The sequence below is a fragment of the Pinus tabuliformis genome, chromosome 5_1 (assembly GCF_031772625.1).
Source record: "Pinus tabuliformis cultivar Carrire ecotype Pingquan chromosome 5_1, CPIR1, whole genome shotgun sequence".
NCBI classification, from domain to species: Eukaryota; Viridiplantae; Streptophyta; class Pinopsida; order Pinales; family Pinaceae; genus Pinus; species Pinus tabuliformis.
In genome coordinates, this window is record NC_142305.1 from 297,056,851 (window position 1) to 297,082,827 (window position 25,977).

Genomic DNA, 25,977 nt, shown 5'->3' on the forward strand with positions numbered 1-25,977 from the left:
CAACATTCTCCCAGTTGTTGTTTCCTTTCCATAGGGGGCCACAGGAGAGCTTAGTCACTGATCAAACCCTACAATGCCCATTGTTTCTCTTCACCAAGAGAACTTCTCAGTGCTCACAGAATTTGTCAATGCATTAGTGTATTCTTCAAAGTGTCCACCTTTACTAGAAAACATCCTTTTGTCCTAAACCATATCCCTCACAAAGTGATACTCAACAATAATGTGCTTTGCCTTTGAATGATAAGCAGGGTTATTTGCCAAGAAAATTGCACTTTGGTTGTCACAGTCTATACTTATAGCTTGTTGTACAAACCCCATACTTGAACTCAATCTCTGCAACCAAACTGCTTCCTTGCTTGCATGAGTGGCTGCCATGTATTCTGCCTCCGTAGTTGAAGGTTCCACTACATATTGTATCTTACTCATCCAACTAACTGCACATCCAAATAGGTTAAACACATACCCACTTGTAGATATTCTCTGATCCAGATTTCCAGCCCAGTCTGCATCAACAAAGACACAGATGTCCAAAACTCTGTCCAATCCTAGTCTTCCTTGGTAGCACAAACCATAATCACTAGTGCCACACAAATACGTGAAAACCCGCTTCATCGTTGTCTAATGCTCCTTCCCTGGTTTTGACAAAAACCTGCTCAATACTCCCACTACATGTGAAATATCTGGTCTAGTACATACCATTGCATACGTCAGGCTACCGATTGCACTTGAATATGGAACACGGGACATGTCACCTTCCTCGTCTTGTGTCTTGGGACATTATTCAACAGATAAATTTACACCTACAGGAATAGGAACCTTCACCAGTTTACTATCCTCAATATTAAACCTCTGCAATATTGTCTCGACATACTTACTATGGTTTAACCAGAGCTTGCTATTTGCCCAATCTCGTTTAATTTCCATGCCAAAAATATAGTTTGCAGCACCAATATCTTTCATGTCAAATTTGGAGGACAATCGGGTCTTCAATTCCCAGATGATTTCTTTGTCATTTCCAACCAACAACATATCATCCACATACAGGACCAGATAAATAACACGGTCACCAATTAATTTAAAATACACACAGTGATCTGCTTTGCTTCTGGTGAAGCTAAGTCCTCGTATATTTTGTATCAAATTTTTGTTACCACATCCTTGGTGACTCTTTTAACCCATACATGGACTTTTTTAACTTGCATACTCATTCTTTCTTACCCTTCACCACAAAGCCTTTCAGTTTCTTAATGTAGATCTCTTCTTCCAGATCTTCGTGAAGAAATGTTGTCTTCACATCCATTTGTTCTACCTCAAAATCAAAAGCAACAACAATAGATAAAAGTAATCTAATAGAAGCCACCTTGGCAACATGAGAAAAAATATCACAAAAATCAATTCCTAGCACCCGGGAATAACCTTTTTCTACCAACTGAGCTTTGTATTTCTCCACCTTTTCTTCTGCATTCATCTTCTTCTTAAACACCCATTTGCTTCCAATGGGTTTCCTTCTAGCTGGCAACTCTGCCAGATCCCAAGCCTCATTTTTATGAAAAGATGCCATTTCATCAACCATGGCCTCTTTCCAGAGTTTTACATTCTCTGAATCTTCTACCTCCCTTTCTGGCTACCATCTTTCTCGAACTGATCATCTCACAGCTGGAGTTTATGGCTCCTCATCTTCTACTTCCTCTTTTGTTGTAGAGTCTGATTCTTCCTCCTTTAGATCAAACTCTATCTTCTCAGGTTCCTTTGGTAGGATTTCATGTTTAATAACATCTTTCACCTCTCGAAACACCACATCTTGGTTGTACACAACCTTCCTTGTTTCTGGGTTCCAAAGCTTATAACCTTTTAAACCATCCTTATATTCAATAAAATGCACCTTTCAGATTTACTATCCAATTTGGTTCTTTTCTCCTTTCTAACATGTACATATGCATCACATCCAAATACCCTCAGATGTGAAAGAGAGGGTTTCTTACCAATCCATACCTCTTATGGAGTCTTATCCTCCAACGCTGATGAAGGTGATCTATTGACAAGGTAACATGCAGTCTCCACTGCCTTTGTCCAGAATTCTTGTCGTAACCCAACACCACTGAGCATGCTTCTTACCTTTCCCATCAACGCCCTATTCATTCTTTCTGAAACTCCATTTTCCTGAGGTGTGTATGGAGTAGTCTTCTTCCATGCTATACCACAATTCTTACAGAACTCTTCAAATTCCTTCTTGCAAAACTCTTCACTGTTATCTATCCTAAGCACCTTTATCTTCTTCTCTGTCTGGTTTTCCACCAGAGCCTTAAATTCTTTAAACCTGTCAAAGACTCCAGATTTCTTGTTGAAGAAATATATCCATGTATTCCTTGAGAAGTCATCTATAAATGATACATAGTACACAGACTTTCTCAAGTGATGGAACTGACACAGGTCCAAACACATCACTATGCACAAGCTCTAATATCTGTTTCGCACTCTTACCACCAGAGGGGAAGTTCACTCAATTCTGCTTCCCATATACACAATTTTCACATAAATCAAAATCTAGAGAGAAATTAGACATACCTTCTACCATACCATTACCATGAAGTATTCGAAGGCCCTTCTCTCCAATATGTCGAAGCCTTTGATGCCATAACATGGTCTTTTCTCCAGAGACCACTAGATTTTCGTCTCCACTTTCAGGAACCACATAAATGTTGCACCCATCAATAATAGTGCTACCCTAAAGCTTGTAAAAAGTTCCAATCTGAACATTCTGCATCAATACCAGTGCTCCCCAAACCACATTACATGTACCTTTCTCGAACACTGTTTTTACAGTTGCATCATCCAACTTGCTTACATAAATCAGATTTTTGGCCAACGCAGGATATACAGAACACCCGGAAGTGTTCTAATCCTTCCACATTGTAGCTTCAAATTGACTTTTCCGCGACCGACGATTCTAGCCTTCCTGTCATCCCCTAAGAAGACATCACCACCATCATATTTCTCATACTCGTAAAAGCACTCCCTATGGGGAGTGAAGTGAAAGGATGCACCTGAGTCAATCAACCATGCCTCATGATCTACATGTGTACTTGAAGACGAGTCCAAGTACACATCCCCACCTTCGTCTGAGGTGTTTTTCGCCTCTGCAGAAGGAGCATCATCAGATCCACTTCCTTTCTTAGGAGCTTTAGGTTTACAGTCCCTTTTGAGGTTCCCTTCCCTTCTACATTTCCAACTCACCTTAATAGGTTTTCCTGGAGATTTAGATCTCCATCTAGATTTAGATCTCCCACTCGAGGAATTATTTTTGTTTCTGTTCTGGGGCCATCCTCATATAGATAAGGCATCACCATTCTGGCCCTCCATATTTTTCCATCTCATCTCCTCCAACGGAAAGGATGCGACTATTTCATCAAACTGCAAGGCAGTTGCGTTGCTACCTATTGCAATAACCAGACTGTTCCATGAATATGGTAGAGAACAAAACAAACTGATGCACTTATCTTCATCTAAAATTTTAATATCAACAAATAATAACTGGCTTACCACAGTATAAAGGCGTTCAGATGCTTTGTCACAGAGTCTCCATCTTTCATCCTCAGGTTATACAAATCTTTCCGTAGGAATAGTTTATTCACCAGAGACTTAGATTGGTACAAATTCGCTAACTTGTCCCACAAATCCTTCTCTAAATCTTCCCTAACCTGACCTATAACATGTCGGCTACCATCATTCCCGTTCGATCACTCTCTCTCACACTATTTATTCATTCCGTTGAGATCTAGCTTATATATTTTTTGATCTATCGTGATGATGAGCCATAGTGGATGGCTCGAATCGTCGATTTAAATAACTATGGGTGCAATAATCCTGGAAGAAAACACTACACATTCAACAATATTGAATCTGAGGCACAATCGTATTGTGCTCTTTGCCTCCTAATCCAACTTCGGTCAGTCTTCTACTGACATTGTTGTTGGTTTAGTACCTAGATCTATCACGATCCACTGATCTTTATCCACTAGAAAATCCTCCATCTTGAGTTTCCACAACTCAAAACTCTGGTCATTGAATTTCTCAATCTCTATCTTTCCACTGCTCGCCATCTTCTTTCACCATGAGAATCTATCCCGCAGATCTCCCACTGAGCAAGGTCTACCACAGGCTTGAGAAAAACCCCTCAACAACAAAGGTGTCCCCTTGAAGCCGAAACAACTCTGATACCAAATGTAGGTTTTAACATTGTACAAAAATTACCTACATACGAATTCTAAAAAAACTGAAAATAAACAATGGCGAGGGCATAAAACATAAAACATATATACACAAAGGTTTTGCCCTGGATCCCAAAACTGGGACCACTAGATTGATTTTTCATTATGTTCCTTTCAATGTTATAATACATATATATACATGGCGCAACATCCATAAATCTCAATCCATTAACCCTGGATTAAAACATAACCATAGTTCTCTTGACTGGATCTATAAAATACCATGGACATAAAACCATCATGCACACAACCATATGAAAAATCCATGCACAAAACCATAGGTAGGTCCGCCCACCTAATATAGGGTCCAACATATTTTTTCCCCCTGTGACCCCCCAGCAACACCCCACACAATGTACAGGGGGAACATTCACCCCCCGCGCATGGGGTAGTCGTGGAAAGAATATAACACAACCCGACATCAATATCAATCTATCTTAAATCTCCTATGAAGTTATAATCAATTACAAAGATTAGTTTATTATACTATTTGTCTAAATAGGCTCCTCTACATTATTTAATTGTTAATTCTTCATGAATTTAGATGTATTTTTGTTTGTCAATGAACATAGTTTACTAGCATTCGTCTTATGATTATTTTAAATATTCTATATGAATACTTAAAACTCATATTTTCTTTGAATTCTTCATTCCAAATCCTTTAAAACTTAACTATTGTTTAAAAGTGAAGAAACAACCCTTTCCATGTGTTGAGAGAAATTAAGATACAATACTTGTTTACATAAGCTTCAACATTGGTCTTCCACAAATTTATAAACAACCAAAATATTTTAGATGCTCTCGCATAATTACCTAACCTAGAATTATCTTGGAGGACAACAAATGGGATAACATTGTTATTGCTTATAGTGGTAATGCATGTTTCCCAAATAGGAGGGAGACCTCTAAGGGTCACAATCACCAATTCCCTGTCATGCACGGTTTCCCCAACTCTTTGCAATTGATATTTAAGGCAAGCTATCCTCGTAATGTAGGATCACACAAACCCTCCTTTATTTATCTTCATATCTTTGAGTTGATCTTTCGAGGAGGTTATTTGATTCAAATTATTAACTGCATACATGCCAACTAGCTTATCATACATATCCTTAGACTTTTTCAAATTTCCAACATATGCAAGAAAATGATATTGTAAACCATCAACTATAATTTTCTTTGCTTTTAACCCACCTTTCTTATACTTGTTCTTGGTGGTAGCAGAAGCATTCTTCGGAGGCTCAGGTACTTTCCTTGTATGTATTCCCAAGCATCATTGTCTTCAGCTATGATTTCCAACATGATCTTCCAGGCAATAAAGTAAGGTGAGTAACCTAGCTTCTCATTATCCTTGAAGAAAGAGCAAGACATCTTGACTTGATTAGATAGGGTCCTTCAACTTTTCAAAGATGATAGCTTCATCTCTTGTCTCGTTTGGTCTTGTCCTTCACCTTAGCTCTGATTCCATGTTAATTTTTATACCGCTCTATGTTGTTTCAATTACTTTAAACCCAATTAATTCTTCAATAGAAATCCGTCAATAACAATTAATACTTTTTATCAATCAATAGTAACTAAAGATAGAATAGTAATGCAATGACAATAGGAGACAATCAACACATCAACAAGAGACACCATATTTGGTCAATGATCAGGGAAAAACTCCAAAATAGGGAAAACCCTTTGTAATTCTTCTTTTATTGTATTGTCATAAAATGTTCAACAAAGAGTACAATGATATCATACAAAAATATCCAACACTATCAACCAAACAATATAAAAAATATGATCCTAGTAATAATAATGATCAAATTTAGCTTTCTCGATCCGTGATCAATTGCGGTCAACTGTTAAACTAAAACCCTCGACCCAAACCACATGGAGGAAGAGTTATGTCCGCGGTTGATATGCTCCAACCGCATAGATGAGATTGTGTGCCTGCGGTTATAACTGAAAATTGCTTGAGTTAACCTTTTGGTTGGATCCCAAAAACCCTAATCACACATGTGAGCTTCAAACCCTACAATTTCTGACCTGTACGAACAAAACTCCACAAACGAAACTTCGGACCTGTGAAAACCAATCCAATGAATAGATAAGAAGATACTTGATGGTGGTGTCCAAATGAGGTTCACTTGACTTGTGTTTATAGGATTCCAGGGGTGACTAATTTGGTTTAGGGCCAACATGATCAAATGTGACATTGTGGGATTCAATTGAAAAAAACACTTTACCTTGTCCAAATTGAGTGTTTTAAAAGTAGAAAATGGTCCTCTCGAAAAAAGGAATCTACTCCTATGATTGAAATTTTCGTTGAGCTACCAAATTAACAACTAGTGGGTTAATCTTTGACCCTAGTCATGTGGAACCTCCCTTAAGGCCCTTTGGGTTTTAGGAGTGACACCACTTGAAGATCCATTATTTAGATAACGTGTTCCATTCTCCCTATACCATAACTTACATCCCACATTACAAGCCCCATATATCACCTCCATTCTTCGGGTACAACTTTTCATCGATTTTTGGGTATTTTCCACGCATATGTTCAAATACCTTGAATAGGGTATATAAACTTTGCCCTGATAGGTTGATGCAATTAAAATAAAATAAAAAGAATATCATGGACACAATGAAACAAAAGAAGCAAAATCAGAATGCAAAAGATGGTCGGGAGGTAAAGATTAACATGTGGGCAAAAACCTAGCATGAGCTCGACCTACCTCATATGGCCATCACCTAGTTCCTAATCACATGAAGCTCCATTACATAAAAAAATGACCATTTCATGTCCCAACATTGTTTAACAATAAAGTGACTCCTTTAAGGGGTGATAAACTTGTTACATCATAAAAAAGAAAGCTCTAACACTTGAGCTATAAGTGGTAATACAAGGAATAATAAAAAATAAGTAAAAGGAAAACAAGAGGGGTGGTAAAATTTGGCAAAGCTGATAACTCATGCATCCATGAATGCTACCTTCTCACATATATACACTCAAGATGTGGACACCCACATTAGGTAGTCCCATTTACCATTGTGCTTGACCATAAAGTCTTCTCCCATCCATTACATCATTAAACACTAACACCTATCAGTTAAAGGGTGGACCAAGAAAATTTTACTTCCCCTTAGGGACTAGAAGCACCTAATAGGGTTGACCATTAGGTACACCTACCAAGGGAAAAAACACCTTTGCAAGATCCTGGTCTTGATTTTGGAATGTGATCTTTATTTGAAGCATTAACATGCCACAAGTATTATTGATCTTAGTCTCTAATGGATGGTTGCTTTCACTAGAATCGATGTTGTTTTTGTTAGGTGGGTCATTGTAACCTAGTCCTTGGACAACCACTCCAAAGGTTCCTAGGCCCTTGAGATGTGAACATGGCCTAAGCAAGTGTGGCATTGAGATACTGGATCGTCTTGACAGTGTGAGCATATGACGCATGTCCTAGAGTACCTTCAAGACCGAATATGTTAGTAAACTTTGACATAGTTTTAGGATTATTCATGATGACCCAATATGCCCCTGGGTTTGCCTTGACACAGGATAATGGGCAAGAGATGATTCAAAGCTCAGATGAGAATAATCTCCCATGGAGAGACTTTAAATGGCTTGTTGCACCAAGGGAAGACCTAACGCTAGAGTGGAGGCCTTATTTGACAACTGGAGACCCTTGAAGACCACTTGATGGCACCCCAACTGGCACTTGAGACCCCATAAGAGATATTGAGGTGGATTTGAGGGCCAACCCTATAATTTTGGATTGTACATGCATCTACACACATTTGCACACTACATCACACTTTGGCATGGCCTTCTAATCCCTAATTGGGCATGAAATTAACAATTTAAGATGTTATGAATTGAACGTGTGGGCTAATTTGGATTGTTTTGTTGTTAGCTAATGGGTTGTCTTATGACCCAAGGTAATTTGTTGCCAAACTTAATTTTAGGGGCTTCATTAGGCTAAAATAGGAGAGCTAAACTCATTTAAATATATGTTAGTTTCAATTCATTTTCATCATCATTTGTGGTCTAATTCGATCCTCTTAGAGAACTCAACCTAGCTAAATTGTATCTTGTATCTTATGGAGATGTGATATATTGAGGATTTTTGCTTATGGAGCTATTCTTTGGCTTTGGAGATTTCATTTTGAAGCAATAAAGAGTGGATTCATGCATTCTATCTTGTAAGTGTGCCTTGTATTTAATAAATCTTTGTATTTTTTGGCTATTGTATGTAATGGTTAATTATTTAAGGTTTCTATGTGTTATTTATTGTTTAAAATCAATATATGGAATATTAGTAATGGTAGTGCATGCATTACCCACTTATAGAAGTTGTGTGACAATTCCATGGGCGAATCTTTTGACTAACTGTCCCCATTGACTTTGCTCCCTCACAAAAATGATAGCTAGGGTTCGAAACCTAGGGTTTCATACTTCCCTTGTTCCTTGATAGGGTTTAATTTTTTTCTCCTAAATTAATTATCCATATACTCCATCACCCAAGTTCAAGGCACTGGCCTTGGTCACATTCTTGTTCACATTGAAAACTCACATTAAATTATACTTTTCTTCCCCTAACCTGGATTTTGGCCTCTTGAGGAAAGTTGTTAGCAAGGGTAGGGGATCAATTTAAACTAGGGTTGACCACAGTTCCTTGTGAAGGGATTCAACACATAGGTTGTGACATATTTGCCTCAAAATAAACATTTTCTCGTGGCTAGTTTCTTCATTTTAGGGCTAACGTCCTTTTCGATAGGTAAATTGTGCCCTAGAATAACCCTAATTTGCCCTAGGCTTCAACTCAAGGTTTATTGGAGCCTTTTTGTGCCATAAATTGAGATTATACACTTATTGTAAGCATTTTCTTAGCCTTGTTATCTTATATAGGGAAATTAACCTTGCTTATTAACTAACCCTAGGTCATGTTGTGCCCTAACTAGGCCTTTTTAACAATGTGAATTACCCTAATTGTGTTAGTTGAGCCTTGTTCCTAAGTAGGGCACCCTTATTTAGCCTATCTTGTCACCTTTTCCCCTCTAAATAGACATATCATTAGGTGACCTAATATAGAGAAGCCTCCCTTGTAGTGAAAGCCCGTGAAAGAGAAGGAGGTAGTAGTAGTAGTGACTGTGGGTCACACCTCATATTGTTATCGCTTAGTCTAGTTCTTGTCTTTTGAGTTACCCTCAAAAGACCTGCTAGATTTTCAGCTAATAGGATCCATCCACTAATTATCACATAAGGGGAGGAATACATCAAAATATACCAAAGAATGGAAAAGAGATTCTCTCCTTTAAGTATGCAAAAGTAAAAGGACAAAACGTCAAGGGAAGCTCAATGTTGGAAGGTTTGAGGAATGAATTAGCTCATTACCAACATTAGTAGAGGTGGGGAAGGGACCAATCCAAAAAACATTTTGTTCAGGAGTTTCAAAAAATGAATTCTGGCCCTGTTATCAAGTGGCACGGAGGAACATAACAAGAAAAAGGAAAATTGGGAAAAACTAGAGAGAAAATGTAAGAAATAATGCATCAAATCCAAAAAGGAAAATGTGAGACTAATATTAGGGAAGGACATATGAATGGAAGAATCACTTCCTAAATGGAAAATATCTAAAAGGGAAATTCATGGGAAAACAAATTTTCAAAAGGAGCATTGCATGCATGGATATAAAGAACTTGGAACAAAATATTATGGTATACTATAATGTTTAATTTTCTCATTCAAATTTGGTTGGTATTTGAGTTTCATTCTAGGGCATGTGGAATTTTTTTTTGAAGAATAAGGTGGTATTAGGAATTATCCTTACTCAAACTTAAGAGGTGGAAACCAAAGTTTCATCCCTAAGAGGAAACACTGTATGTGCATCTTGTACGGGTGAAAATGTCACCATCCCATGAATTTTACTCAAAACCTTCATAACAGAAGCATTTCATTTAGGTGTGCCAATTATAATGAAATAAGACACTTACAGAGAGACTACAATAAATATAACACAAGATAGGTTTGGAAGACATAATAATGATTTCTAACATGTAATAAAAGATAAGATAACTTTATTGATGTCGAAAAAATGATCATAAATGGGTCAAAGGATCCTCTAGGTATAATAACACAAGATAAAAAGTGAAAGCACAAAGGAAACTCCAAGCAAGGAAAACCTTATTTGACAATTGGAAGACCTAACGCTAGAGTGGAGGCCTTATTTGACAACTGGAGACCCATGAATACCACTCTATGGCACCCAAACTAGAACTTGGGACCCCATAAGAGATATTGAGGTGGATTTGAGGGCAAACCCTAAAATTTTGGATTATACAGGCATCTACAAACATTTGCACACCTCATCACAATTTGGCATGGCATTCTAATCCCTAATTGGGCATGACATCAGCAATTTAAGATGTTACAACTCAAACGTGTGGGCTAATTTGGATTTTTTTGTTATTAGCTAATGGGTTGGCTTGTAACGCAAGGTAATTTGTTGTCAAAATTAATTTTACGGGCTTCATTAGGCTAAAATAGGAGAGCTAAACCTCATGTAAATAAAGGTTAGTTTCAATTCATTTTATCATCATTTGTGATCTAATTCGATCCTCTTAGAGAACTCAACCTAGCTGAATTATATCTTGTATCTTGTGGAGATGTGATATATTGAGGATTTTTGCTTATGGATCTATTCTTTGGCTTTGGAGATTTCATTTTGAAGCAAAAAAGAGTGTATTCATGCATTCTAACTTGTAAGTGTGCCCTGCATTTAATAAATATTTGTATTTCGTGGCAATTGTTTGGAATGGTTAATTATTTAAGGTTTCTATGTGTTATTTATTGTTTAAAATCATTCTATGAAATATTAGGAATGGTAGTGCATGCATTACCCGCTTATAGAATTTGTGTGACAATTCCATGGGTGAATCTTATGGCTAACTCTCCCCATTGACTTTGCTCCCTCACAAAAATGATAGCTAGGGTTCGAAACCCAGGGTTTCATACTTCCCTTGTTCCTTGCTAGGGTTTAGTTTTTTAATCCTAAATTAATTATCCTTAGACTCCATCACCCAAGGTCAAGGCACTGGCCTTGGTCACATTGTTATTCACCTTGAAAACTCACATTAAATTCTACTTTTCCTCCCCTAACCTGGATTTTGGTCTCTTGAGGAAAGATTATAGCAAGAGGTAGGGGATCAATTTCAACTAGGGTTGACCACATTTCCTTGTGGAGGGATTCAACGCTTAGGTTGTAAGGTATTTGCCTCAAAATAAACCTTTTCCCGTGGCTGATTTCTTCATTTTAGGGCTAATATCCTTTTCCCTAGGTAAATTGTGCCCTAGAATAACCTTAATTTGCCATAGGCTTCAACTCAAGGCTTATTAAAGGCCTTTTGTGCCATAAATTGAGATTATACACTTTTTTTTTTTTTTTGTAAGCTGGGGTGGGACTCTCCGATTTACATGTCCATTATGTACCCCTCTACGGGGGAAGGGTAGCCCAAGATTTGAACCCAAGACTTCCGGTCGGTGAGACTTCATTTCCACGGCCCTTGCCACTTGAGCTACCCCATGTGGACGATATTATACACTTATTATAAGCATTTTCTTGGCCTTTTTAACGATGTGCATTATCCTAGTTGTGTTAGTTGAGCCTTGTTCCTAAGTAGGGCACCCTTATTTAGCATATCTTGTCACCTTTTCCCCTCTAAATACACATATCCTTAGGTGACCTAATATAGAGAAGCCTCCCTTGTAGTGAAAGCCCATGAAAGAGAAGGAGGTAGTAGTAGTAGTGACTGTGGGTCACACCTCATATTGTTATCGCTTAGTCTAGTTCTTGTCTTGTGAGTTACCCTAAAAAAACCTGCTAGATTTTGAGCTAATAGGATCCATCCACTAATTATCACATAAGGGGAGGAATACATCAAAATATACCAAAGAATGGCAAAGAGCTTATCTCCTTTAAGTATGCAAAAATAAAAGGACAAAATGTCAAGGCAAGATTAATGTTGGAAGGTTTGAGGAATGAATTAGCTCATTACTAACATTAGTAGAGGGGGAGGGAACATTCCAAAAAATATTTTGTTCAGTGGGAGTTTTAAAAAAATGAATTCTCGCCCTGTTATTAAGTGGCATAGAGGAAGAGAAAAAGACAAAGGAAAATTGGGAAAAACTAGAGAGAAAAATGTAAGAAATATTGCATCAAATCCAAAAAGGAAAATGTGAGACTAATATTAGGGAAGAACCTATGAATGGAAGAATCACTTCCTAAATGGAAAATATCTAAAAGGGAAATTCATGGGAAAAAAAGTTTTCAAAAGGAACATTTCATGCATGGATATAAAGAACTTGGAACAAAATATTATGGTATACTATAATGTTTAATTTTCTCATTCAAATTTGGTATGTATTTGAGTTTCATTCTAGGGCATGTGCAAATTTTTTTGGAAGAATAAGGTGGTATTAGGAATTATCCTTACTCAACTCTTAAGAGGTGGAAACCAAAGTTTCATACTTGAAAGGAAACAATGTATGTGCATCCTGTATGGGTGAAAATGTCATCATCCCATGAAAGTTTACTCAAAACCTTCAAAACTGAAGCATTCATTTAGGTGTGCCAATTATAATGAAATAAGACACTTATGGAGAGACTACAATAAATACAACACAAGATAGGTTTGGAATACATAATAATGATTGCTAGCATATAATAAAAGATAAGATAACTTTATTGATGTCGAAAAAATGATCATAAATGGGTCAAAGGGTCATCGAGGTACAATAACACAAGATAAAAAGTGAAAGCACAAAGGAAACTCCAAGCAAGGAAAACCTTATTTGACAATTTGAAGACCTAACGCTAGAGTGGAGGCCTTATTTGACAATTGGAGACCCATGAAGACCACTTGATGGCACCCCAACTGGCATTTGGGACCCCATAAGAGATATTGAGGTGGATTTGAGGGAAAACCCTAAAATTTTGGATTATACAGGCATCTACACACATTTGCACACCTCATCACACTTTGGCATGGCATTCTAACCCCTAATTGGGCACAACATCAACAATTTAAGATGTTATGACTCAAACGTGTGGGCTAATTTGGATTGTTTTGTTGTTAGCTAATGGGTTAGCTTGTAACCCAAGGTAATTTGTTGTCAAAATTAATTTTATGGGCTTCATTAGGCTAAAATAGGAGAGCTAAACCTCATGTAAATAAAGGCTAGTTTCAAATCATTTTATCATCATTTGTGATCTAATTCGATCCTCTTAGAGAACTCAACCTAGCTGAATTATATCTTGTATCTTGTGGAGATGTGATATATTGAGGATTTTTGCTTATGGAGCTATTCTTTGGCTTTGTAGATTTCATTTTGAAGCAATAAAGAGTGTATTCATGCATTCTAACTTGTAAGTGAGCCTTGCATTTAATAAATATTTGTATTTCGTGGCAATCGTATGGAATGGTTAATTATTTAAGGTTTCTATGTGTTATTTATTGTTTAAAATCATTCTATGAAATATTAGGAATGGTAGTTCATGCATTACCCACTTATAGAATTTGTGTAACAATTCCATGGGTGAATCTTATGGCTAACTCTCCCCATTGACTTTGCTCCCTCACAAAAATGATAGCTAGGGTTCGAAACCCAGGGTTTCATACTTCCCTTGTTCCTTGTTAGGGTTTAGTTTTTTAATCCTAAATTAATTATCCTTAGACTCCATCACCCAAGGTCAAGGCACTGGCCTTGGTCACATTGTTGTTCATCTTGAAAACTCACATTAAATTCTACTTTTCTTCCCCTAACCTGGATTTTGGCCTCTTGAGGAAAGATTATAGCAAGAGGTAGGGGATCAATTTCAACTAGGGTTGACCACATTTCCTTGTGGAGGGATTCAACACTTAGGTTGTGAGGTATTTGCCTCAAATAAACCTTTTGCTGTGGTTGATTTCTTCATTTTAGGGCTAACGTCCTTTTCCCTAGGTAAATTGTGCCATAGAATAACCCTAATTTGCCCTAGGCTTCAACTCAAGGCTTATTGAAGGCTTTTTGTGACATAAATTGAGATTATACAATTATTATAAGCATTTTCTTAGCCTTGTGATCTTATATAGGGCAATTAACCTTTCTTATTTACTAACCCTAGGTCATGTTGTGCCATAACTAAGCCTTTTTAACGATGTGCATTACTCTATTTGTCTTAGTTGAGTCTTGTTCCTAAGTAGGGCACCCTTATTTAGCCTATCTTGTCACCTTTCCCCATCTGAATAGACATATCCTTAGGTGACCTAATATAGAGAAGCCTTCCTTGTAGTTAAAGCCCATGAAAGAGAAGGAGGTAGTAGTAGTAGTGACTGTGGGTCACACCTCATATTGTTTCTCACTTAGTCTAGTTCTTGTCTTGTGAGTTACCCTCAAAAGACCTGCTAGATTTTGAGGTAATAGGATCCATCTGCTAATTATCACATAAGGGGAGGGATATATCAAAATATACGAAAGAATGGCAAAGAGCTTCTATCCTTTAAGTATGCAAAAGTAAAAGGACAAAATGTCAAGGCAAGCCCAATGTTGGAAGGTTTGAGGAATGAATTAGCTCATTACTAACATTAGTAGAGGGGGGTAAGGGAACATTCTAAAATTTATTTATTTATTTATTTTCTTCAGTGGGAGTTTCAAAAAATGAATTTTGACCCTATTATTAAGTGGCACAGAGGAAGAGAAGAAGAAAAAGGAAAATTGGGAAAAACTAGAGAGAAAATGTAAGAAATAATCCATCAAATCCAAAAAGGAAAATGTGATACTAATATTAGGGAAGGACCTATGAATGGAAGAATCACTTCCTAAATGGAAAATATCTAAAAGGGAAATTCATGGGAAAACAAGTTTTCAAAAGGAACATTGCATGCATGGATATAAAGAACTTGGAACAAAATATTATGGTATACTATAATGTTTAATTTTCTCATTCAAATTTGGTTTCTATTTGAGTTTCATTCTAGGGCACGTGCAAAAAAAATTGGAAGAAGAAGGTTGTATTAGGAATTATCCTTACTCAAACTTAAGACGCAAAAACCAAAGTTTCATCCCTGAAAGGAAACAATATATGTGCATCATGTATGGGTGAAATTTTCATCATCCCATGAAAGTTTACTCAAAACCTTCATAACTGAAGCATTTCATTTAGGTGTGCCAATTATAATGAAATAAGACAGTTACGAAGAAACTACAATAAATATAACATAAGATAGGTTTGGAAGACATAATAGTGATTGCTATCATATAATAAAAGATAAGATAACTTTATTGATGTCAAAAAAATGATCATAAATTGGTCAAAGGGTCCCCTAGGTACAATAACACAAGATAAAAAGTGAAAGCACAAAGGCAACTCTAAGCAAGGAAGACAACTATATACAAGCAAAACTAGTCTATGATGTAAAACACCTAAAGCATACATTTCTTTTTGGTATAATGGAAAAATTGAAGTCATCTTTGAATCCTCAAGGGCATAATACCTTGCTATAAAAGTGGCTAAATGTGGCTTGGGAGCTACAAAGGAACAAAAAATGACAATAGCATGAACATAACAATGGTTAATTGGGTATAACTTGGGTGGTTAGGATGATTTGAATGGGAAAGTTAGTGTTTGCTATGCTAGATTCCAATTCAGAATAGTAAACAAAGTGCTTGAGGATTATGAGGTAAATTGCAAGTTTTACATTAGTTTTTATGTCTTTATATGTAATTCACGATCTTAAAACATGAGTTAAAAAAAACTATCAACAACAACATAACAGTAATACACTCAACAATTGATAAAGAAGTTCACCCCTCCTTGTTTATGTCTCCTTCGTCCAACTTCCAATGACTTGACCCAATCTCATTATGCTCAAAGTAATTCAGTGATAAAGAGTACATAATGTGTGCTAACCAAAAGAGTGGATAGTTTCCCCTTCAAGGACACATTCTTCTGCAAAGAACTCTCACTCTAAAAACATGACAACCTATAGTTAGTCATGAAATAATCAACAAGAAAAGGGTTCTCAAATCAAGACCCCATACTCCATCTAACAATGAGCATAACAAGTACAACAATTCACTTAAGTACTAAAAGAGAGCTTTCCTCACAGACAATGAGAAAAGAGAAACATGAGATACACCATAGATGTCTCAGCTACTGCAAAAAATATATGAAGGTTGGAAAACCCCTACAAGGTCCTCTTCATTCTCAAAAGCCTTCAAAAACTGATTCAAACCCCTGGTTGATCCTAGCACCCATAGAATTAAACATGAAAAAGTATATTTAGACATGCTCCAATCGCTTTGAAACTTATTCCATTAGCTTCAAAAGACCCAAAAATTCATGTCTGGCCTCTTCTTGCTCCTCAATTGGATCAAAACCTAAGAAGTTATTAGTTTTCCAAGTTTTTCTGCTTGTTAACCCACAAATTCGCCAAGTCCGGCTAATCGCCCTACAATTTCGCCCCATTTTTCACTAATGGAGCAACAACTTAGCACAATCCTGGCGCAATTTGTGGGCTCATTAAATTTCCCAATGACACCTGTGCTCCCCCTCCTGGTTACATGGACCCCCCACGTGCCCTCGGGCTGGCCCTCGTGGTCTAGCTCCCTTCGAATAGACCCTTCATTCCTAAGTTATGGTTGCATGCTATATTGTTTTAAGGTTGGGGAGACCTGGTCCCGCCCCATGTCCTTTTGGGCGCAGTGACTAGAGTTGGGGCTAGCCCTCGACCCTCACCCCATATCCGCCCCCAATTAATATTCAAATAAGGTTTCGGTGGGCATGAGGTCTATAGTTTGAATCCTGTGAGGTGAAATTCAGACTCTTAACAAGTTTTTGGTGGCCCCCATGCTGCCATGTGGCGGCCTCCGGTTAGGCCACGTGGCAACCTGTGGTTGGCCACCAACCCAACAATGAAAATCACCCAAATCAACGCCAAAGTTATTCAGACAAGTGGAAAGACATGATTGGCTTGACAAAGCCTAGTCAGCAGGCCCAGTCAGCTTGCCACGTCAGTAGTACGGGCTCCTGACTGGGTTGTCAATTTTTTTGTCCAAATTCGCCTATTTTGGAAAATGAACATAACATGTTTCTGAGAGCATACAAAGTCTGTTTCGTGCGAAACGAGTTGCGCAGGATTCAGAACGACGAGCACTAAGCGGTCGTTTAAGTTCTACACCGATCCGACAACTTTGAATTTTGAGCAAATTTTTGAACTCCGAATCATAAGAGAAGTGTTATTGTACCCACCCAAGTTAAATTCCTTCAAGTGACATGTTGAGCTCTTAAGGGTTATAATGTTGTAATGGATTTAAGCCATATTGTCGACTCAACCTTATGCCCTAAGAATCTAAGGTTTACCCTAAGTACTATTACTCACATACATGGTGCAAAATTACCTTTAATAATTTTGCATGTTGAATCCATGTTGATCCCCAATCTATGAGAATTGGTCAAATGAGAAAATTCCTAGGTAGATTGAAACATATGATTATGAAGAGTTACACATCAAAAATATGGAGATTACATTAAAATGGTGGAACTCTATGGATATATATTCTTTGATGATTATGCTAATGGTTTGGAAAGAAATTGTAAACTGTTTGACTTGATTGAAGTTTTATATGTGAAGGTAGAATCTAATTATGATAATAAGGACTTATTATTAACTATTGTAGATGCTAAAATGGAGGAAGACCCAAAATGAATAATTTGCGAGGAAATAATTTCCTATTTCTCATTATTTAGGTTTAGATATGAATATGGAAATATTTTTCTTGTCCGTGAAGACCTAGTGTATGATTGTGTATTGAAGTGACTTCATGTAATGTACCAAGGGGTTTTTTCCCTTAGGTTTTTATTTTCTGACTAGGGTTTTTCAATAAATTAGAAAATATTATGTAACAATAGTGCACATTCATATAACGATAGATGTTTCTTATGTAATGCACGAACATATACATATTTCCAATAGTAATATGCTTCTTCAACAATTCAGAATACTTATGGCTAAATGCCTAATATTCACTAATTTGATTCATCCAATAATCCACTAATATAATTTAGATTTTTATTGTGAATATTCAATATACCAACATCCTAATGGTAATCCACACCAATATATGCAATTTTGTGGCTACCACATTACTTCACCATCTAACTACAACTTATATGGGCTGTCTCCACTTGTTTTGAGTTTCCACCTATAGTTACATTAGCCTTTGGTGTTGGTCCTATTGTAATTGACCGTTGGTTAGGACTAATAACAACCTCGTACTGACTCGAGATTATGCTCACAAATCCCCTAGCTTAGGTATATTTGTTAGAAATTAAACAACATAACAATGGAACACATACAATATTGTGGAAACAAAAACATAGAAAATCATAAAAAAAAGAGAGACACAAATATACATGATTCACCCAATTTGGGCTACGTCCATGGAGAGACAACCAATCCTTCCTTTTATATTATCCAACAAAATAAAGGAATACGACTTACAAAAAATCCATTGTAACTTCCTCCTTTCTCTCACATAGTCTCCTCTCTTTTTCTCACATGGAATAATACACAAGCGCAATACAATTCCCTCATATAAACTGAGGTTGCTTTTAAGGGCATAAAACCCTAAATTAACATAACTTCTACTTCCAGATCTTTCGCCTAATGAATGACCTAGATTGACTATGAAATTACAATATTTTACAAGGCAATTTTTCTCTAAAATTTTCTTCCGAGGATGCTGGCCCCAAAATCCTATCATTAGAAATAATAGTTTGGGGGCGGGGGGGGGTTTACCCCCCACACCCCCATGTCATGGCCCATGATCCAAATGTGACTAGAACAAGACCTCTGAACCAAGAGGATAATCAGGTTTCACACTGAACAATCTTTTTCCTTGTAAATTTCCCAACAGATACCTTACTATCCTCGTATGTGGCAAAATTGTTTCAAGTGCAGCAGTGTAGTTTCTTATGCGAGTCTCTTTGTCCCTTTCATTACTATAAAATAATAATAATAATGACTTTTGAGGATGCATTTGCATAGTTTGAAATATGCTACTCCTATAGTTTTTGAATGTGAAGAAAACCATTATCCATGAAGCACCTACTCAATGGATTTTGAACATTTGACCTATACATCAATTTTCCCAAGCATGTTGAGCTTTGTAACAGTTGGAAATGAATAAGACATTGTGCACAAGAGTTCCAAAATTCTCTTGTGTGCAACAACTATGACATTTTTAGGCACATTGTGTCAAAGTGTCCAAAAGAGAAATCATGTAAGAATTACAAGAAGCTTGAGCCTAACATAGATCTATTAGAGAGATGTGTATTTGAGGGTGTATTTCCAAGAGCATAACTGGTAGTCATATTTTGGTGTCATCTAAAAATGGGTTTCTACCATTTAGTTTCATATACATTGAGTTGTACTATATTTTCACAAGTTTGCGGAGCCAAAATATTTACACAATCAATAACATTCTTTTCATTGTGTTCAATATTCTTATAACTATAACAAAATTATAATCACATTGACTTATTTATATCTTTCTTTTGAGTTATTAGCGATAAACCTTGATTTCTATACTTGAGCATTGTTAGTTAGTTGTTGTTTCTTTAGAACTCTTTTGGTTGTTGCTCCTTGGAAATGCTAATCACAATTTGTTACAATTGCACATTATCCTTGGGCTTTTACATTTTGTTTACAATATTCCTACTTAGGAATTGTTGTGAGGTAGAGCTTTCTTACATTCGACACTAGAATTAAGAATGACGTTAACTTGCAAATAGTCCTTTTGTATGTTTAATAGTTGAATTTCATTATAAACAAGTCCAACACCCTTCATTTTCTAAGTTGGAATTGTTGAGAAAATAACTTGAATTGATGATTTATCAAAGTAAATAAGTATTCTAATACTTTCCACTGTTAATAATATGGTCGTAGTCAACAAAGAAACTCCCGTTGATGTTTTAAATTCTTTATAAGATTTGTAGGGCAAAATTGAGTTTCTCTAACTTGAATCTCAACTCCAACAAGATGAACTACAACAAAAGAATCAACATTTTGAATAATACTTGTTCAAAACGATTCTCCTTTTGAGTTTGAGAAAAATTCTTATCAACAACTAGAACATGATCAAATCAATGAGACCACTTCAAAAGCAAATTCAAATGAATATGTAGTTCTACTTGCACTTTCTAAGCCCATCATCAGGCCTCATGAAAAAGTTGTTAGAAACAAGCACAAAATCAATACTGGATATGAAAAGGAAGTGACCTTTCACATTCCAGATTATTGCAAACCAATCTAGTTCCAAAGTGTTGGATTCTTGTAAGAAAAGTCATCTTCACTTTCTCTTGTTCAAGACAATATTCCTAAATTCCAACATTATCATTGGGTTAACCACATCAAGGTTCAATATTTTGATCTTCATTCTTGTGAGCATTGTGGAAAGCATAATCATCATCAAATAAATGTTCTAGACACAAGAAACATGCAAGAGTAAAGGTTCACTGTGGGTGGATCATTTCTTGGAAATGGTAATCAATACCCAAGAAGATATATTTTTCATACCAAAGAATCAATTATCAAGTATTGACACGTCTTGTAGTGGATATATTGTCATCTTTTGACCTTGCATTAGATAGGGGGGATTAATATTAGTGATTGATAGTCAAGCTTCAAGTTTCGAAGTTTTATCAATCAAGTAGGAATAAGAGAGCCTAAGCCATAGCTAGAAACAAACCCAACATCCAAAGACTCAAGCTAGAGTCAATTAGAGTCAGATTTAGAGTTGTAACCAAATTCAAAGCATTATACCATGAACATGATTTAATTTTCTATCATCCCGAAACTACCATTCAATTTGTGGTCCTCGACCTTAAACCACCATTTAGTACAAGACTTATAGCTTCTTCTAGACAATAGTTTGTGGCCATATTTAAATCACCATCTCCACCATTTTGTCACTTTTTGGTAATATTTAAACCACCCTGTGATACCAATTTCATTCCATATAATACATTGACTTCTAGCTAAATTATGAAATGTTTTAGGAACTATTGAGCCTCTAAGATGACTTCTAGTTTATTGTCATCTTTAAACCACCATATCCACCAGATAGAGTTTTTGGTCATTATTAAAGCACCATTTAGTATAATACATTAACTTCTACTAGCCATTTGGTTTGTGTTCATCCCAAAGCTAATTTATCCATTCGAAACTATATACTTATAGATTTCAACTCTCTACTCAGACTCATATACACATTGGGAAATGTTGGAAACCTAATCCTTAAGGATAATGGAAAATTGTATTATTCACTTGAGAAAGAATGTGAAGAGTCACAAGTGAACATGAATAGCAATCAAGAGACCAAGAGACCTTGGATCATGAATCCAAAGGTCATAAGATCACGCATTTATGTATATCATAATAATGAGAAATACATCACATGTTTATCTTACTCTATCCTACATTTTCATGTGTTCAACACTTCTTAGATCATAATCATGTTAGTTTATATGGGTGATTGGTACATGAGTAATTCTAGTTACTTTCTATTATAATTAATCTACTTAATATCATGAATATGAATGTTATCTCAGTACTTGGGAGTTGCATATCTTTATAGTAGAGTATATTAATGGTTAATGGAAACAAATAATGGTGAAACCCACATCCTATAATCTACCTCCCTATATTTAATATTGGCCCATGCTTAGGGTGAGACTTTCCATTCTACAGGGATCGAAAATGATAGCGCTATACTACATCAAACTTTTTTTGGACACCTACATGGACCCTAGATTACCAATAGAGAAAACAAATGGTTTGTTTATTGGGATCTGTCACAAGAGAGGAAACCCTATAATATCATACAAATATTTTCAAAAATAATACTTGGAAGAATGATTTGAACACAGTTTCAAATATTCATTAGATATGAATATAGTCACATGGAGGGAACTTTGATTATTGTAAAAATAGAGTTTTGGATCATTAATGTTAATAATGAAGGGTATGATATCTTTAGGGTGAGGCTTCTAGCATGTTTCCATGAACCACTAGATTGATTTGATGACACAAAGAATACACATGGAAGGAAACAAAAAAATTTAAATGAGATATTCAAAACTTAGTTATTTCTCAAATAGTAGATCACTAAATAACCCATACATTTGATTTCTATTTGAAGAAAATGATTGAGGGATTTGTTGCAAGGTTTATTACTAATACATACCTGTCTTTATAAGGGTGCATGTAGGAGAAATGTTAAAGAAATCCAAAATTTGATCAAAATGCTAATGATAGAAAAAAATTGTTTATTTCAAACCTATTATCATGGAATCATAAAAACCCCATGCCATGGGGGTGGTTGGGTTGATGTTAGGAATTTTGACAACACAAGAAGAACCACTACCTGTGGGAGAAACAATGAACGAAAGGGATGAACAAATTCATACTAAGGCATATATCATAGATTGATGATGGTTGAATCAAATGTTAAAAAAAATAAAAATAGGATTGAACATTTGTTGAGGGAGATAAATGAAAAGGGAAGAATTGGGAGAACATTACAAAAGTGGAAGAAACTTTGAAAGTAAGGGGAGTTAAATAGTTAATGATTAAAATATTGAGGATTGATGTTGGAAGGGATTATATGTAGGGGACACAATGGTGAAGGGACATTGATAGGATTAAATGACAAACATCAACAAGGTTGTGTTATGTGATAAAGTGAATACTGAATAGGTGAATCTATTACTAGTAGGAGTTGTATTTGAACCTAGTATTGAAGAACCAAATAATAGTGTAATAGAATGAGATGCAAAGTTGGAGGACGCATTCAAATATGTCAAGAATGGAAAGTTGTTGCTTGTTAGATTATGAATGAAGATGTATGGGAGAATATTTGGATGGAAAAGTCCACCTCATCTATTTTTTAAAATGATTAGTGATCTAAAGTGGCTCATAGTATAATTTTCCATTTGTCTTGGAAATTTTTGGGTGGAAAATATGGATTTATTGTCTTGCAAGGCCCATTTTACGGGTAGGTATTACTTTGGTGATCTTGATTCCAAAACCTAAAATCCCATTTGAGACCTTAATTGGTGATGTTTAGGGTAAAAACCTTGGGAACAAGGTCCATAACCTATTGATGTTGTTCAACACATTAAGAGATTTCCAAATATGTGAAATCACCTCAATCAATTTTTTTATGTGGAAGGTACACCTCTTGCAAATTGACCTAGTGTGTTGACCACCATGATATTGAGTGGTTTCCATGTTGGCTCATAATACTCACACATGTGAATCTAGCTGTGTATGGATATTCAAAAAGATTCTAGAGAGTCTAAAATCCTAACACTAATTGGGGTAGAGGCATGCAAAAACCATTACCCTAACCATAGATGACTATCATGCTATGTTAAGTATTGGATTGATAAGAAATGGATTCCATTAGCATTGTATAGGATATGATTTCCATACTTGAGCACAATATCTAGGAGTGAGATATTGAAGAAAAATAAAGGAAGCAAAATATCATATAAAAACCATATTGGCCACAATGTCCATGGAAACTCCAAAGTGAGAACCATATTTGCAATTTGTAACTACGAATAAAAAATCAGAGCATAACCCTCACCTTCTAGCTAGTTTTTTCTCATATTCATTTTTTCATAAGATACATCTTGTGTTTATTGTGTGGATGGTGTGTTACTTTCTTACGTTCTTTCGTTTCAACATTAATTTTTCCCCCTGGAAAAATCGGAATCTTTCATTATATGGTGAAAAATTACATATAGTATATGCTGTTCATCATATGCGATTTGTGTCAGTATGTCCAAAATTTCTACAATTCCATTCCTGTGAATGGCTGTGTCAAAAAATAAAAAAATATCACGCATGATGATGCCGTATAGAGTTCATATAAACATATTTACACCTTGTAGGGTGTTGTTCATAAATAAAACTAAGTTATCTACATCTTCATATATGGCCGGTAGTTCTGCAAAAATTTAGAAACCATCCACCTGATGGTAGATTTGATCTATATAAGGCTTGTGATAGTACTGGTACTGTGTGGTACCCCTCTGTTCTTGGATTATCCACTGTCCTCTTGGCAGGTGCGTGGCTTCCTTGGATAGTCCGTCGGCACTGTGGTTATGCTCCCTGTAGATATGACGAACAAGGATGGTATTAAAAAGAGATTTGAAATGCATCACTTCGTCCAGAATATTTAAGAGTGTGTGTGCGTGACATCTAGTATTCTTGTTGATCCAATTGATAATAATATTTGAGTCACCAAAGATCTGTATATCTCTGCAGTCATGATATAAAGCAAAGTGCATAAGATGTTGAAGAGTTATAAGTTCTGCAAAATTGTTCGTTCCTACGCCAAGACCCATCTTGACTTTGAAGTAATGCTGTTTTGAGAGGTATAGTATGAAGCCCCCCCCACATCCGTGTTGCTGAGCAGCTCCATCGAAATAAGCCCATGGAGAGGAGTAGTCTATAGGATCGGGAGCAGTTGGTCTGCACGGGTGAGGTGGGGAATATTCAGGAAGTTCATGATAGGATGCAATGATTTTTGCAATAATGGACTGCCAGCTGATCGTGCCATTGTCAAAAGTTAGTTTATTTCTGGCCAGCCATATTGCCCAGCATATGATCAGAGGTAGGCATGGTAGGTTTGTTCCTGCATGTGCTCTGTTCCAGGCTTCCCAGGCTACGGATATGCTGTCACCTTCCCATGTTCCTGTGAACCTGATCTCAGCAGCCACATCTTTCCAAATTTGTTTAGTTGTGTTGCAGGAGAGGAACAGATGCTTGGTTGATTCAGTGCTCTGTTTGCAAAGTATGCACCAATGAGGACCATACATGGATCTAAGCATAAGTGAGTCCCCTGTAGGTACCTTGTTTCGAAGAATGCACCAGAAAAAAAGTCTGGTCTGGGGAGGAGATTTTAATTGCCAAATGAGCTTCCACCATCTTTGTATGATTTCAGGTTGTTTGTCTTGAATCAAACACAGATAGCCTTCCTTGGGAGAATAGAAACCAGATTCAGCCTTACTCCACATGAGCTCGTCTGGACCTTCCTTGATGCGGATATGAGATTCACTCAATGCGTTTATATATTCATTCCAAATGAGGTGCCAGTGTGGAGGCAAGTTAAGTTGCACGACCGATTTCCAAGCTTGAGAAAGAATGGAGGAATTCTCATGATCCACAATATGGGCAATTACTTTTATGTTCTGTTGGTTAAGTAATAGGGTAAGCTCTCATGGAAGGAAACATCTACCCCCTCCTCCGGTCCATGGGTCCATCCCAATACGAGCACTGGTTCCTGCATTGATTCTCCAAGTAAGGTGACTGCGAATGAGGGGGAGTGAGCACAATAGAGCTTTCCAAACCGATGATATGCCTGTCCTATTCCAACCAGGCAATCTTATCCAATCCATAACTTGGAGGGGCCAGATGTATTTGTGATATGAAATGGATGTCCAGAGATTATGCTTGGTAAGTAATGACCATCCCATTTTTGCAGCCAAAGCATGTGCAAAAGAGGGTAGGTCTTTAAAACTCGTTGGAACTAGCCACTCCGAATGAGAGCAGATCTAATTGGGGTCTACGATCGGGTTAGTTACCCTTGTTGGCATAGCGAAAATTCACC